The 15,904-nt window shown below is 37.3% G+C and overlaps 1 protein-coding gene and 1 long non-coding RNA gene across 3 annotated transcripts in view; one reads left to right on the plus strand and one right to left on the minus strand.

Annotated features, from left to right (window-relative positions):
• Positions 1 to 15,904, plus strand: part of CA10 (carbonic anhydrase 10) — a 201,363-nt gene that overhangs the window by 37,616 nt on the left and 147,843 nt on the right. The window lies entirely within an intron of this gene.
• LOC308179785 overlaps positions 8,138 to 15,904 on the minus strand; it is a 33,271-nt gene continuing 25,504 nt past the window's right edge. The window contains exon 3 of the long non-coding RNA XR_013940535.1: positions 8,138 to 8,912. This is a non-coding gene — a long non-coding RNA (uncharacterized lncRNA). The remainder of the gene's footprint in view (positions 8,913 to 15,904) is intronic.

The raw sequence follows: 15,904 nt of genomic DNA on the forward strand, positions 1-15,904 counted from the left end.
TCTATAAATAGAGTGTATTAGGAAAACAACAAGCAACATAATTGAAACATGAACCTAACATGCAAATTTCCACTGTTTTTGGTTTTCAAAACAAGAAACACTGGGGGGGGGAAAAAGACGAAACCTTAACTTGGCTTCAGTAAGATTTAGTAAATGGTAAATAATCAGTGGGTAGCTAAAAGGATATAAATGAGCAATGCCTACTGAATTTGCCTGATAGACAGAAGTGAAATTCAGGATAGCAGTAGCCCAGTGTTCTCAATACTGGTAGAGTTCCTCCAAAACATTTATACCAGGAATCCTAATGATATATGCTCCTTAAATAACCTGCGCTCTGATTAGGCCTTAGCTTGCTCTTTTCTAGTTCTCTCTCTAACATTTCAGGATTCAAGCTGGCTGAGGTACTAGTTGTTCTTAGACTCACTTCTTTTTGTTTTTGACTCTCATTTGATACCTGATCTTTTTGTGCTCCATTTCTCTAAATTATTTTATTCTTCCTTTCAAACAAAATGACTTTTTTGGGCCTTTACTGTTCCATTTGACTAGTTGCTTCCACTAGAGGGGGCGTACAGGAAACTTTAGCAATGTTCATTTTCTATTCATTGCTTGCTCAGTATGCATTCACTGTATACTCAGAGACATTCACTGATTTTGTTCAATGTTTTCAATGTGATTGAGACAAACATGTATTAATTTATTTATATTAGCTATGTATTATAAGTTGAAACAGTGCTTCAAGTTCTGTCATGAATGCACCATAAAAACTGTTACACGATCTTTATTTCATCAATGTACTAGAACACATTACTTTGCCATGATACGAACTATTCCTAAGAATCTGTTGATTTAATCTATCATAGATATTTTCACTGTTGTGACAACAGATACAATCTGACAGTCATTAGAAATATCCAAAATGTTGATTATCTCGATAGGAATGCTAGTGCAAATTAGATGAAATATTTCAATGCAGACGTTTCTGGCATGGAAAGTCATGTGAAAACACATATAAAAATCAACATCTACAAGCCCAGAGCTTAATTTCATATCGATGCAATACAAAGCTGCTTTTCAGGTTTACTTGAGAATCATTTGGCCTGTCATACACTACAGTGTGTGCATGTTTAGTTCCTAATGTTAACAGTGGGGAAGAAAACCTGGAAATCATAGTAAGCTTTGAAGAACATGTAGATGCTTGTGGTATTCCAGTCTTAATACCATGAGAAATTTGGGCTTGGGAACATGCTGAATATCCTTAGAAGAATCAGGAGGGAACAGTCATGATTCAGACATTCAAGACGGAAGACCTTTTAGACTAGTGCAGAGAAAGACATCCTTTCTGAAAGAACCTGGAATTACCCAATGCATGTTTAATATTGGACTAACCTAGCATACATAATCAAGAATAATTGGTCCAGAAGGACTATCATGAACAGCTCACTGATGTAGCCATGCAGAAAGTAAGGGTAATCTGGGGGCACCTTCCCTGCAGAACGTCACACGTCTTTCAAATTCAACTCTACAACCTATGAGCCCCAGCAGTAGAGAGAACTCCCACAAATTTTTACAGAACAAACAACTAATTCTTTTCAGCAACTTTGGAGTCTTTGACAACCACATTTAAAGCATTTCAATGATTCATTTTATGGCTATGATCTCAGACAAACACATCACAAAGGATATGTTAGTGCATATTAAACTCATACATAATGCTAGCAGTCACACATCAGATCTCACATGAGATGCTAATTAACACCTGAGAGGTGATAGCTGATGGGCAGCCTGAGGAGCTATAGCTGAAGGTGCTGACTGGTGCGCCTGAAGCAAACAGCTATAGCCATGTGCAAAGATGTTTCCCTTCTACAGCTGTTTGTCCTGTCCTTGTGCTGGAAGTTACTGCCCCAAAAGCTATTAGAAAGGAGTATTTGTCCAAGCCTCTGTCATTGCAGCTCAAAATTGGCATCTTTTGTCAGTGTAAGCAATGTGATTGACACAAATATAGCTCTATCTGCTTGGGGGAGAAACCACAGGCATAGAGATGACTAATTGAGGGTAACTGTACTATGAAACACTTCAGGATGAGTTGATGGAGTTTGTCATGGCCTTGGCTGTATGAATACTGTTTGCCTACTTCAAAGCAAAGTCACTGTCTTATTTTGCACTATTACTTCTTGTTTCATTTATAGCTATGTAAGTACACATTTAGGAGTATACCACAAAGTGCCTACATTAGAATATTCCATTCATAAGTTTTTCAGTTGAATACTGTTTTGGATGTATTTCAGGTCCTAACTAATGCTGTGGATCCTGCACAAATTTGTTTTTGAGCATTTCATAAAATCAAACCATACTTCATTACATTCCCCTCTCTGTATATTCTGGGACAGATTTTAGAAACATTATTTTAAATCCCTTTCCAATCATAACACCTGTAGCGGCACACATTATTTTTCCCAGAATCTTGAATTCCCAGCTTAAATTACATGTTATCAACCAGTGGGTTACAATCACTGATTTGTATCTCACAGCTAGGAGGAGATATAAGCAGAGATGAGCTACAAGGCCCCTCACAGTGTCTTCTCAACCCCCCATTCTTGCACTGCTCAACTGAGAAGAGAGTGATGGTGACTGTCAAGTTTTTCAGTTTTCTCATAGTAACTGTGGCTCAGGTCTGTCTTAGTGCTAAGCCTTACTTGCTAAGGGTGCAGAGTTGCTCAGCACAGGAAGGGGGGTGCCTCAGTGGCTGGCTGGGTCTCTGTGCATACCAGAGATCTTTTCCATCTCTCACCTGTTCCTAAAAGCAAAGAACTGCTCTTATGATTTAAATCACGTAGGCAAACAAACTAGGAAGTAGTGCTTTAAAATGTTAATTGAATGCAAATTAAGTTCTGAATTAAACTTCAGGGAATGTTCAAGGATGAAGAATGGGTACTTTTCTTTCAGCTTGGTGATTTGCATAATAATCAAATGATCTATATTACATACTTTCACTACACAGACTTTGTATGGAATATCAAAGTAGTTCATGATGGGTTAAAATACTTCTCTTGGTATATCCTTTGTTTGGCTGAGCTTTGCTGTGACTTTCAATATGTTGTGTATTGCAGTCATGCAAGCATTTTCAGGGTGGCAAAAGCAATAATATTTCAAACTGCTCTGTACCATTTCTTGTACTTCAGATACATGCTCACAACCTTTGATACTCTTGTGTCTGACTGTATTGATTCTCTTGATCACGTTCATGTTTTTTTTGTAACATCACAATAGTGTGCTGTGGTATGTATAAAATACAAAGGTGGTTAAACCTAATTTGTGGTCATAGACTTCTCTTGCCAAAACTCCATCCTGTTACCAAATTTGTGGAATATATGTTAATAGAAGGGCATGAGTGTTTCTTGCCCTGGGAAGAGACTGTTTTCGTGACCCTTACTGAATCGTAGCAAGCGTGAAGTTACTTTACATGGTGATAATGCTGATCTTAGCTATGAGGAAGAAGCCATTTTTTTGAAGCAGATAATTTTCTTCTCCTTCCGTATTCTAGAAGTTGTAAAATTACTTTCACTCCAGATAAAGATCTAATTCCGCAGTGATTCATTACTGGCTACAGATCACCAAATCAAAGGCTACCCATTTCTCTGAGATGAGAAATCTGTTTTTCATAGTTCCTTTTGTAACTCGTTGTACTGTAAAAGGGAAGAAACGGCTAGATATTAATGCTGCTCATGCTAGACTGCTGTTGATGGGATTATGCCCTAACATAGACCAGCTGGTAAAGCTACAATGACTCGAAAGGAACACAGGGCCAGGACTTGTGAAGCACTAAGAAATTCCCTCCAAGAAGGAAATTCATGAATTTGGTAGTGATTTACAAGGAAAAAGAAGCCTGAAATATCCAACAATTGTGGTCATGAGTGCCAAAACCTGGTATTAAACTTCCTGCTCTATCAATATGTTTTTGCTGTGGCCTGTGCAGGCAGTTCAACTGTCTTCAGTATCTCCTGTGTGGTCATTAAGATTTCTTTTCAATTACAAATTTATGTACATGTTCAAAACTAACCTTTGACAGATAGGTCACTGTAAGAACCATGAACCATTTGTCCAAGGCCTGAAACTGAGGTATGAAACTTCACACCCAGAGACATCTTAAACTCCTGTGTAACTGGAGGATGGCTTAGTGCATGAGCTTTTCAGAACGTTTATTTTATATGTTGAGGTCAGTACTCATTTAGTTTGGCTGCTTACATAATACAAAACATAAACCTACTGACTGCTATTCCCGCATTGCTCCCTTATATACTAACTGTAACATTTCTTCTTGTCTTATTTTGGGACTTAAGGAGGCTGTAGCATTGCTCACCGTCTGGTGCATTTTGCTTGTCAGTGAAAACAGTGGTGCTGTCTGAGCTACAATAGTGTTTTAAACAGTCTGCATGCACTCTCAAAATCATTCAGTCTAGTGCCAACTCTGAAGAATTAACCAGCCATATATAATTATTTATTGGAACAATAATAGCAGTCTTTCTTTTAGAAAGCAATATATTGGAATACTTCATTTCTGCAGGGTGATAAAGCATAGATTCTGGAAAGCATTCATTTATTTGATTGGAACTTAGGTTAGTATATACAATATTTCAGCTTTGGTTGTCATTTAAAGATAGCTTGAAGGAAATATATTTTGTAATAGATTTTTTTTTTTTTTACTTCGGTGATTCTGCAAAAATGGACTGTTTACAAATACTGTAATCAGAAAGGAAACTAAGTAGTGTTTTTTGTTTTATGGGAGTCAAATACAATAAAAAGCAAAGCCAGTCTCATTTTTGAATTAATTGATACCATCTATTATTTTAAAATAGCAAGGAACATGTGAGTTGACTGCTTTTAACTTGGAAGAAGAAAGGAAAATTATTGACAGTGGACATTTGATGACCTCATTTTTAATACCAGATATAGCATCATTTGCTCATCTTCTGAATTGAAACCAAATTACAGCATTGAGTTTGAGATCATTTTTATCACTTTCTCCCACGAGTAGTAGCACTGTGCTTACTGAGACCATCAGAATCAGCCTGAAAATTTGAGTATTTATCTTAAAGATATAAAGAGGCTGGTTAGAGGGCAACTTAGACCTCAATGGTTTGATTTATCCCTGAACTTAAATATGAAAACATATGAATAAATATGGAACTTAGCATATTGGGATCTGGTTATGATTCTACATAATAGTATACCTTCACAAGGAAGTATAATACCATGTGATACAACCTGGTCTCCCGGTTTAGTCTACTTTTATTCTTACTGAAAGAAAGGTTTTTTGGGGTACTGTCTGAATTAAATTCTGAATTTTTCAGACAAAGGTTTGGTGCATTAGATTTTCCTGGCAAAGCCTCCAATACTCGTGTTATGTAGTGGCTCACATTTTACTGTGAGATGAAATATCCCTTGGCAGGTCACTGATACAACTAAGAACAATGCCATACTTCCTTATGGCAGAAGGTGTATTTAACAATCTCAAGCTGTGTCTCTGAACTTTAGATCACACAAAGCTTTAAGCAAATATAAATACCATGAGTTGTTTTATGTATTTACCTGCTTTTAATACAAATCTGAATCTGCTTGCTTTCATGAATAGATGGAGAAATAATGAGATACTCGATTTGGGTGGTGATCTGCAATGTTCCCCTTCAATAACAATCACAGCAGCAGTAGAAAAATCAAAGCTGACATTAAGTGTGAAGCTGTATGTGTGAGAAATGGTATTAGTTTATTCATTTAAGAAATTGCTGCTGAACAGAAGTTTAAATTTAACAGCATTCTGGGATGTGCACTAGGGGCAAGTTGCTCAGCTCGTCAGCGCTTTCATAGCAAGTTCCAGTGAGAACACACAAGGTGCTCATTCATCTGGCTGTAGCCCAGTGGTATTTTGTCTGTCCAGTAACTCTAAGTAATTAAGCAGGATTAAGGGCTTTGTCTTAAAAGCTTTGGTAGTGATCCTTCCCTGGGTTTGTCAACCAAGCTGAATCCTGAATTCTCATCTACCATGTAAGCAGTACAAAACAAACTTCAAAGGCACAAACCACTGTGGCTGATATGAACTCCCTGTTTGCTGACATTTCTGTTGGCTGTGGCTAGCCCTTACAAGGGCATGCCAACAAAGATGGTTGCATTAAATAGGAATGTTTTTTTTAAGCTATATCCAACATCTGCAGTGGCTTTCCAATCTGCACAGGAAGTTTTCTTCTAATCGGTTCCTCATTTCAAGATAGTTTTGAATTACCTAGATATCTCCCTCGATGCTTTCTGAGAGACTGTTTCCTGAATTAATAACTGTGGTCAGCCTCAAACCAGGAAGAAAAACAGCCACTACTGCCTTCTGGATGGTGTTTTGTCCAGAGATGCAAAGGCTGACAGGCAGTGAGGGGTTTTTGGAAACTCCCTTTCTGGTAGTATGGCAAAAGGAAGGAAGGACAAGAATGAAAGGGAATAAAATAAGAGACTGATGGGGAAAGTATGTGTTAGTCACATTATCTTGATCAAAATACATTATAAAAACTGTGATAAACTATTTGTCCCAGTCATAGCTGATTTCTTCCCTCATCTGTGGCCTGTGGACTTTTAATGTTGCAGTGGTGGGTAGTGTGAGCAGGCAGAATCAAAGAGAACCTTCTGTCTATGGATGTTCTATGCTTGATAGTAATAGGTAGAATATTTCTTAATCAGAAGAAAGCAACTTCAGCTTTTTATCACTTTCTCCATTAGTTCTGCTTAGCAGTAAAGGAAGACTATAACAAAATATTGAGTCCATGCAGAGGAAGATAAACAGGACCTCAAGACATTACACAGTTCTCCAGGGCATTCTATTGTGAACTAAGCACAGTAAAGATCTCTGAAAATCTCAGATTTTAAACCTTGCCGTACTTGTGGTTGGACCACAGTTCTCTGCTGAAGTGGTCTCCAATCCCTTTTCCCATCAACAGCCTAATTACCTTTCTTGGCTGCTTTTTTTTGTTGCTGTTGTTCCTAATTTACAGTTAACATCCACAGAATGAAAATTGCATGTAACAGATGTGTCTCGGACTTTGCTTTATTATGCTGAAAAGACCAAATGATTCAAGTTGTCTGCCTGTCTATTTCTAGCCACGGTCAGGTACTGCAAAGGTCAAGCCTTCCCTTTATAACAAATACTGCACTGGATAGCCTGATGTATCTTGCTGTGTTACCAGCTGTCTTGTACCTCTCCTGCTGAATGAACCTGCAGGCTTCTTCTGTTAAGACACAAGCAATATCCCCCCTAATATGGAAGATGTTCAAGGCACTTATCTGCAGATCCTTGTCAATTACTGCATCTCACACTTTACTGTAAGGTCAGATGCCAATTTGGGGAAAAGTAACTCCAGTTACTTTCCGATGAAGTTGAAATGCCTCTTTCCCACTCTTTTGAAATTGTTCTGTTTACCTTACAGTGACACTAGTATGAGTTATAAGAAGAAAGAACAACTAAATAACTAATTCTTTGTGACAGCTGTAGATGGTAGGGCTATCACAACTTGTGTGGAAGATGGCTTCTAGATGTAAGAAAGTTTAAGAGATGGTGGCTGACATTTATACCCTCAAACAGGAGAACAAGGAGAAGTATCCAAAAGGTCTGCTGTCCTACACACTGTGGAGTCAAAAGCATTACAGAATCGATCATCGCTGTACAGGACCTTAGACCTATCATTTAAAGTTTGGGTGTTTGCACTGAAATAATAAGGCTGATACTAGGAGTGTTTTTCTTAGGTTCTTCACTGTGACCTAAAATCAAAGGAAGGAATTCTAAATATAAATACTGGTATATAGCAGAAAAGGTTTATTGTATTCTTGACAAGCTGCAAATATAAAAGCAGTAGTCCATGACTAAGTCATAACTGAAAGCTTGTAAATCCTTACTTTGTCTGAAGGATTGCTCAGAACGATTTTAAGTGCCAGCCAGCAAAGCTCCCGCATGTTGGTGCCGCTGAGTATACGTGTTGTTACATTCAGTAAGCTTCTCTTATCTTATGCCATGACAGGCTACTCTTTACACAGTAGTTGTGGTATCAGTAGTTCATATCACCCTTTAGCAATATGGGTTTGATGGTATCCATGTCCTAGAGAAGCAGAATTGAAGCACAAAGAAATCTGATAGAAGAATCAGTGGCTATTCAATCTCAGAGACCCAAAGAACTTCTCTAAATTAATAATCCACACTTTTCCTTATAGAGAAAGAAGTCACTGAGAGTACCAAGAAACGGTATTTTTCTTTGTTCTTCTGTAATGGCACGTCATTGGATTTAATCACAGAAGGGATACAATGCTGCAGCTTAAGTTTGCTTAGGTACTTCTAGAAAACTGTAGGGGGGGGAATAGAACCGGGAGGGATCATAGTTTAGCATGGAAACAGTTAGTGAGTGCCTCACCACTCCTCCTGTCATTATCCCACTTACAAAAACACTCTTGTAAAGCACTTTGATGAAGAGAAGTATATTTTAAGAGTTACAGTTTGCAAGTAACAACTAGGAATCCATCTCTTATTTTGGTGAGCATATTTACATCAGTTTATTACACTGTCTTCAGGGAGATTATTCCTGAGTGTTAACATGGGTGATGAACCCAGCACCACTGAGGATTTCCTATTAATACAGCATGCCATTTTCAGTTTGTACATCTTATTAGTACAATTTAGTGTCATTGGGGTAGAATTTGCCAAGTCATACAGAGGAAAATAATACTAATTGCAGACACATACTTATCTATAACTAAAATAAACTTCTGTGGAATAAGATCACACCATTACACTGCATATGGTCTGTTGTAGCATGCTCTCTCGGTTACTTCTCATCAATGAAAGATTTATTGTTGCTCACAAAACTTCCTTGTGAAATCCAGTCCCCTGCCTAAGGGAGAAATAGGTCAAAAAGAAAAGGAAATGACACTTTTGCCTAAAGGAGATCTGTCATACCATATGCAAGTACTTTCTTTACAGACAGCTATAATTTAAATTGTAAATATGGAATCAGAGGACTGTAATATTATAGTATTTACTCAGTAGCCTGCAAGAGATTTATTTCCAAAAGCAGCGTGTGCATGTATGTATAGGATTACTCTTCAATTATGGGATTGCTATTGACTTGATAGTCTAAAACCACTCATTTGTACTCAGTGAAAATTTCCTCCTCATGTAGCACCTCTCTAAAAAGGTCAGTTGTGAATTCACTGAACCGTGCATCCATTGAACAAATTCAGGAGCAAAATCCATGCTCATCATTTGCCGTGTCTGCCTGCCTAAGAGTATGTGGAATGATTATTTGGCAAAAATTTACTGCTGTTACTTACACATATTAAAATAAAGCTATCATATAACATCATACCACCATGGTATTTGTGGATCCATGCTATTTGCAGTCACCAAGACATTTAATATGTCTTACAAAGAAATTCACCTTAAAACAGTCACCTACATAATGCATTTCCAGCTACCTGCTGACCCTTTTCAGAGCTGTAAATCGCATTAGAATTAATGACTCTGGCCAAAAAAAGGAAGCTTCCTTAATGTTATTATTTTTTTTCAACAAGTGAAAATATTACTTAGAATTGCCACTTTTTGCTTTCTGAATAGAGTGTGATTTTTTATTAGGGCACTTTTTCATTTTGTATTTATAAAATGTACAAAAATGCATTAGTGTTTCCAGACCAAGCAGTCACCAACTTTATAGTCAGGACATAAACCCTGAAAATAACAGCGTAACATCATAATGGGAAACCTGACAGGTCGTTAACTACAGCTGTGCAAATGGCACTGCTATAATTCACAAGTGCATGTAGACAACATCACAGCCTACAGCCTTCAGGATCTGGTGTAAAGAGAAAAATATTGAAATATGTGACGCAAATAACCAGGTCATGCTGGAAGTCGTTCACTTGACACCAGAACATATCGCTGATAGATGTTGCCCCCCAAAGGAGAAATATTTTTTTTTAGGACCATCTTATGACCTCCCTTTAACTTATTTTCTGTATGTCTTTAATAACCAGGAGCTTCAGTTACGGGGATTTATGTGGAAAATGGAGATCTTTACAGAGGTCATTTTACAAATATTAAATGAGTTGTAGGTAACGGAAAAGATAAGCTGAGTTCAAGGTAACAATGCAGGCTCTGGGAGAACTAACCAACCACTTGAGATGCCTGTTATCATCAGGCTAGTCTGTCTAGGGTCACCATGCTGTTGATTAGAAAAGAAAAAACATGTTCCTGCAGGTCCTTTGGAGAAACCCGTGCCTTTTGGCTGCCTAAAGTGAAGCAGTACAGCTGTCCCAACAGAGAAGCAACAGTAGCCAACAGGATTGGCACTGTGAATTTGGCATACCTACTTCATGCCCATTAGCAGATTTTTTATTTCAAAGACTCTTTTTAATAGAGTTGATGAAAGTTACATGATTACTCACAGTTAAGTTTTGGCATTATCTCACAGTATGGCATAGCTTTAGTGGAAAGGAAGAGGAAGAAAGGTGCAGGCCAAGCAACAGCCAGTTGCACAGCTGCTATGTTTCAATTCAAAAACCTGAAAGTTGAGAAGCAGTAGCATTTAAACACTGGTACTTCAGTAAAAATCATCAGATGGTAAAGAGATGAAAGTTTTCTTCTTTGCTTACAAGGAAGACTTTATGTTGTATTTATTTCAATAATGTCTCTGGAATCCAGGTATTATTTGAAAAAAAAAACCACTATAGTATTGGAAAGCAAGTCTTTGCCACAGTGGTCTGTACAAAAGCCAGCCACTGCTAGTTTTGAAAATTGCGTTATTACTTTTGTCTGAAAATAGTTTCCACTGAAACCAGTGGGATTTGCTTATTGAGTCAAGTGCTCCATCCCTTTGATAAGGACATCAGAAATGAGTTCTTTTAAAAATCATCAATATTTACAAGACTGCATTCATTTTATGATAGCTATGTTTTAAAAAACTCCCTCCAACTTCTTTACCTTGAGTGAAATTAACTTATTTACACAGCTGTGCAGTATGGTATCCACCTCTTTTTTTTCTAGTGTACATTATTAATGCAATTGCAGTGTAAACATTTTCAGGATATCACATTTTAATACTGTATCCTTTATTTCTCATGGGAAGGAGAGGCTGAATGGAAGGAATCTTTGTACCTGGGATCACTCTACTGGTACCGGAGCACTAACCATATAGGGTGAATAGGATGCTCAGATGTAGTTAAGGCTCTGTCATGAGCCAGCTGCGTTTCTACAACATGCAGATATGACGGATGGCTAATTCCCAGCTTTAGTCCCAATTTAGAACAGTGGAATTTAGCTGTTCTGTATGACTCACAGGATATAGCATATAACGTAGAAGAAAGCATCCCGGATGATGTAGTTAAGCTTTCTGAGCTGTATTTTCAACCAAGACTATGTAGGCCATGCCTACAGAATACCCATTCACTATTGCATGTTGGGCCATTTCCCAGGAGCGAGTTCTGATTCCATTTAGCTTTGCCTGTCTAGTAGTTAAGCATCTTCAAATGGCTCTCTTCCTACTTTTAAATTAGGCTTTCTTAAAATAAAGAGGAAATAAATGACTGAAGTTTAATAGGATTTGGCTGGAACACTTACATTGCATGGCCTCACCAGGCTCTATTATCCAGATACTGACATCTTTAGAATTACCTGGTACTTTAATGTGCATTTTAAATTGGTTAACAAGAGTATAAATTAAAGTAATAGAGAAACTAATCTCTCAAGATTTTATTGCTCATTGTAATTTCATGTTTATGGGCATATTGCTTTGAGGCTGGACTTGTGGCTTTTTAATTCTAGAGTTTAATGGTAAGAAGACGGTGCCTTACCCCAGAGCCTGGTGAAATCAGTGGAAGTCTTCCACTTGACTTGAACAGGCTCTGGCTCAGGCCGCAGTCACATTATTCTGGCAATTGCTTAGATATAGCTTCCAAATTAAGAATGCCATCCAGTGCAAATTTGTTTTTAGATAGACTTTTAAACATTGTATCCCAACTTGTTTTACAGTATTTTTCATAAAACTCCTATGCGTAGTTTAAGTAAAATAATAGTTAGAGGCCAAAAAGATAAAAAATGAAGATACATTTACTGAGATGTGAAATGAGATGCGAATTGTGAGCAGAGACATGACTCTCTTCCTACACATCTAACTCAATGTAACACAGTGTTGGAATTCTGGAAAGGACCAAAGGGAAAGTAGCGATTAAAGTGGCAAAATTGCATTGAAATGAAAGAGATAGGGCTTTTTGCTTGTACTACTGATGCTCAGGTTCCTGTCTGCCTTACCATTGTTTCTCCTTTGTTGCTGACTCTGTAACTACTCTTCTTAAAGCCTTATTTGAATTATTAGTACATTCAGACAGGCACCAATACACAGTTAAGCAGGCATATAGGGCTACAAGTATTTATTGAAGATAACAGAAATGCTCCCAGGTTGTTACATCACGTCATGAGTATTTATGGTTATTTGTATCCATTAAACATAATAAGCACTTTACATTTGTGTGGGTTTTGCATCAAAACTCTACCTAAATCACTACTAGATTGCAAAGATAAAGACATGAAGAAGCTCCAGAACATGAATATTAAAATACTGAAAAGTTACTCAGTTTCATAAGCAACACTTCTTGATTTAGAAAGTCCAGATTAAAACACAGGATAATTTTGTCTAACAGTTTTCAGTTTCAGAAGTGGTTTAGCAATCTAAGTCCCAGTGGCTTTTTAAGATTGATGGCCAGATTGAGAAACTCTATTTAAATGGTTTAAAATGCAAACAACTGGACAAGGGAAAGGAGCTAAGTAGGTAAGATGCACAGTCTCTCAAAGGCTCTGGGAATTTAGCATCCAACTTTCTTAGGGAAGAAGATAAGATGATCCCAGTAGGCACCTACTGGATCATTCAGTGCCTGAAGACCGTCGTAATTCTCACTGCAGAGTTTCAAAGTATCTAAATCATCTTTAAGTGAAAATTTAGTCCCTGGAAGACTGTTCTTTATTCTTGTAGGGGTTGACTCGTGTGAATAACTGAAGTTTAAGTTAAACCCCTACCCCTAAAACCCTGCCACATATTAAATGGAAATACAGAGAAAATTAAATGACTGCTAGGCGGCAGTAAAGGCAGAAGAAATAGGTGCAAGTGAAAGGTATTCTTGTTTCTTGACTCCTTCTGGGAAGATTTCTGGTAAACTGTTCCTAATGCACCCTTCAGGAAGCTGTTACTGAGTACTGGCATTTAATTTTCAATTTGCTGCTTGACCCTGTTCTGCAACATGAGCTTGCATCGGTTTTCATGCATAATGTACATAAAGACACGTTCCACTGCTTAATACATACTACTGTTGCTGGGCCATATATTTACAGCGAGAATTTTGTGGAGCGTGCTGTTCATAATTGGAGAAAGGGGGATTCTTAGTTGCAGGCTCCTAAGCATAAAGCTGTTGGAATAATGTTAGCTGGCTTTAATAAGGAAATATTTTCAAAGCCATTTAATAGATGTATTTTTGCTTACCAATCACAACACCTACAGTCACATTTCCTAAACTGCATTAAACTACAGAATGTTACCCTCTGTGTTACATTTGCCTTTGCAGAGAAATAGCATGCTAAATCTTGCAACATGACCTGTCTGCAAACACTGTGTTTGAGGGATTGAGGTGTAAAAAGGGTTACTGGGTTGTTCTTTGCGTTCTGAATGATCCTAGCACTTTTATAAATAGAACAGTTGTCAAAAACCCTGCCATTTGCTGTCCCAGTATAGAGACAGTAAATGAAAGTTTTAGTCATACTTTTCTGTACAAAAGGAATAGCATAAGAACTTCTGTCTTTGTGTCCGTAAAGGAAAGCTCCACTTCCCTCCAAATAGCCTGTTCTGTGGCTTGATGTATTTGCTTTTATATCCAGAGTCCGCTGTCAGAAACAGTGCATTAGGCTGTCTAGCCCAGCATATATTCTTCTATGATTATAAGGAGTTTTTACTGAATGTGACTTCTAGAAGTCCCCCATATTGCAGTGTTAAACATGCAGACAAATTTGTATTTTAGCAAAGCACTTTCCTTTTACAGCAAAACTGTAAGAAATAGGACTAGATTCAAGTGTCCTTATTCACAGAATCTCTGGATTTGGTACATTTTGACTCCCTAACTGTCCTCCTTGCTTCCTGACAGATATTTTCAGTGACCCCAAGATAACACTATACCCATAGCCATTTGGAGTTAAGACAATCTCACAATGCCATGTTATTTTACATTCTCTCCTGACATATTTCGCATGCAAGTAACTGTTAAATAGATAGAAAATGTCATATTGTGAATGGACATAATCCCAAATATATTTACATCTGCTCACTGGCTGCCTGAGCTAACACCCAAATCTATTAATTGACTGGAGTCTAAATTCACTATCAAGCTTAACAAAAATGATCAAATTTTAGTCTAACCTTACCATGAGCTCAGCTAGACTTTTTATCCTGAGAACCTCTGTTAGTGCCTGTTGCTTCAGCAGAGACATTAGCTAGCTGGTGGTGTTCACAAACCTGCCCAGTCCAATGAATAAGTAGAAATAGCTGTATTCTTAGGCATTGCACTAAGAAATGATCAATTTCTGCTTTTTGTATTTTCTTCCTCTTAAACAGCCAAAACCTCCAACCAGCCAGTGCTTAGTGCAAGCCAAAGGAGATGATCACAATATTAAATTCCACTAAACTTTTAACAGCTTAAATTAATTGTTCTATTCATGCTGATAATTAGGTGCGTTTTTCAAGTTCCATCTCAGAATTACTCTACTATGTGGCTCTGCAGTGTGTGTGCATGTATATAGGTGCATATATGTATATAATTCAAAACATTTCTAACATTTATCACTGAGGTGCTTGACACATACAACATTTATCTGTAGCATTCCTTATATAAGATCTGCAGCTGTGTAACAACAGCAGAAAACACTTCTATGACAGAAATTAATCCAGTAGTTGAACAGCAGATGTAAATTATACTATAAAATGAGGGTTAGTTCTGTGGAATTTTATGTGGAGATGAATAAATTGCTCCTTGAATGCTAGGTGGCATCTTTGCATGAAGATGCACAAATAAATTATCATGGTTTTATTTCTTTTAAGAATTGGAACAACTACTGAGATGCACAACTTTTCCCATCTCTGTCCCATCAAGAATCAGTCACCATATCTATGCAATTTTTTGTTGTCGTTGTTTTACATTTTCAGGGAATATTTTCCTGAAATGATTTGGGCTTTTAAAATTTTGTTTTCTATAAATAAGCCACAGAAAATCAGTATGATATGATAAAGCGATGAGTATTTAATTCTACATTAATGTCAGCCAAACAATAGTTGGCAAAAGCCTATTATCTTATTTGCAGATGTAAAAAGAGAGGTCCATATTGGAAACTTCTGATGCCTGTCCAGAGCTTTTAGTCTACCTGTTTTTCATTATTTCCAAAGAATTCTTACTCCAGATTTATTTTTTTTCCTCCAGTTTCATTGCTCTCAGGTACCAGACTGTGTGATGCACAACCATAGTTACCTTCATGTACCTTCAAAATGCTCCTACTATTTTAAGGATAGCTTGTACACTGCCATTTGTGAACAATTTAGAGCACTGTATCCAAAACAATGTCTTCAGCAATAGTTGTAATTCAGGATTTGGACTGATTTTAAATTTCAAACATAGATTGTTGAACCTTCAAATGACAAACCAGCTCGATTTCACATTCATATACAAAAGTACATGCCAACTTTAAGGTGAACACTGTAAGAACTTTTGTACGTTTCTAATGAGAGCAGAGATCAAATACGCATGTCAGTTGCTGTCAATTTATGAATCTGGTTTAGAAGTAATGGATGAAATTACAATA

The sequence above is a fragment of the Anser brachyrhynchus genome (genome assembly GCF_964034855.1).
Source record: "Anser brachyrhynchus genome assembly, chromosome: 18".
NCBI classification, from domain to species: Eukaryota; Metazoa; Chordata; class Aves; order Anseriformes; family Anatidae; genus Anser; species Anser brachyrhynchus.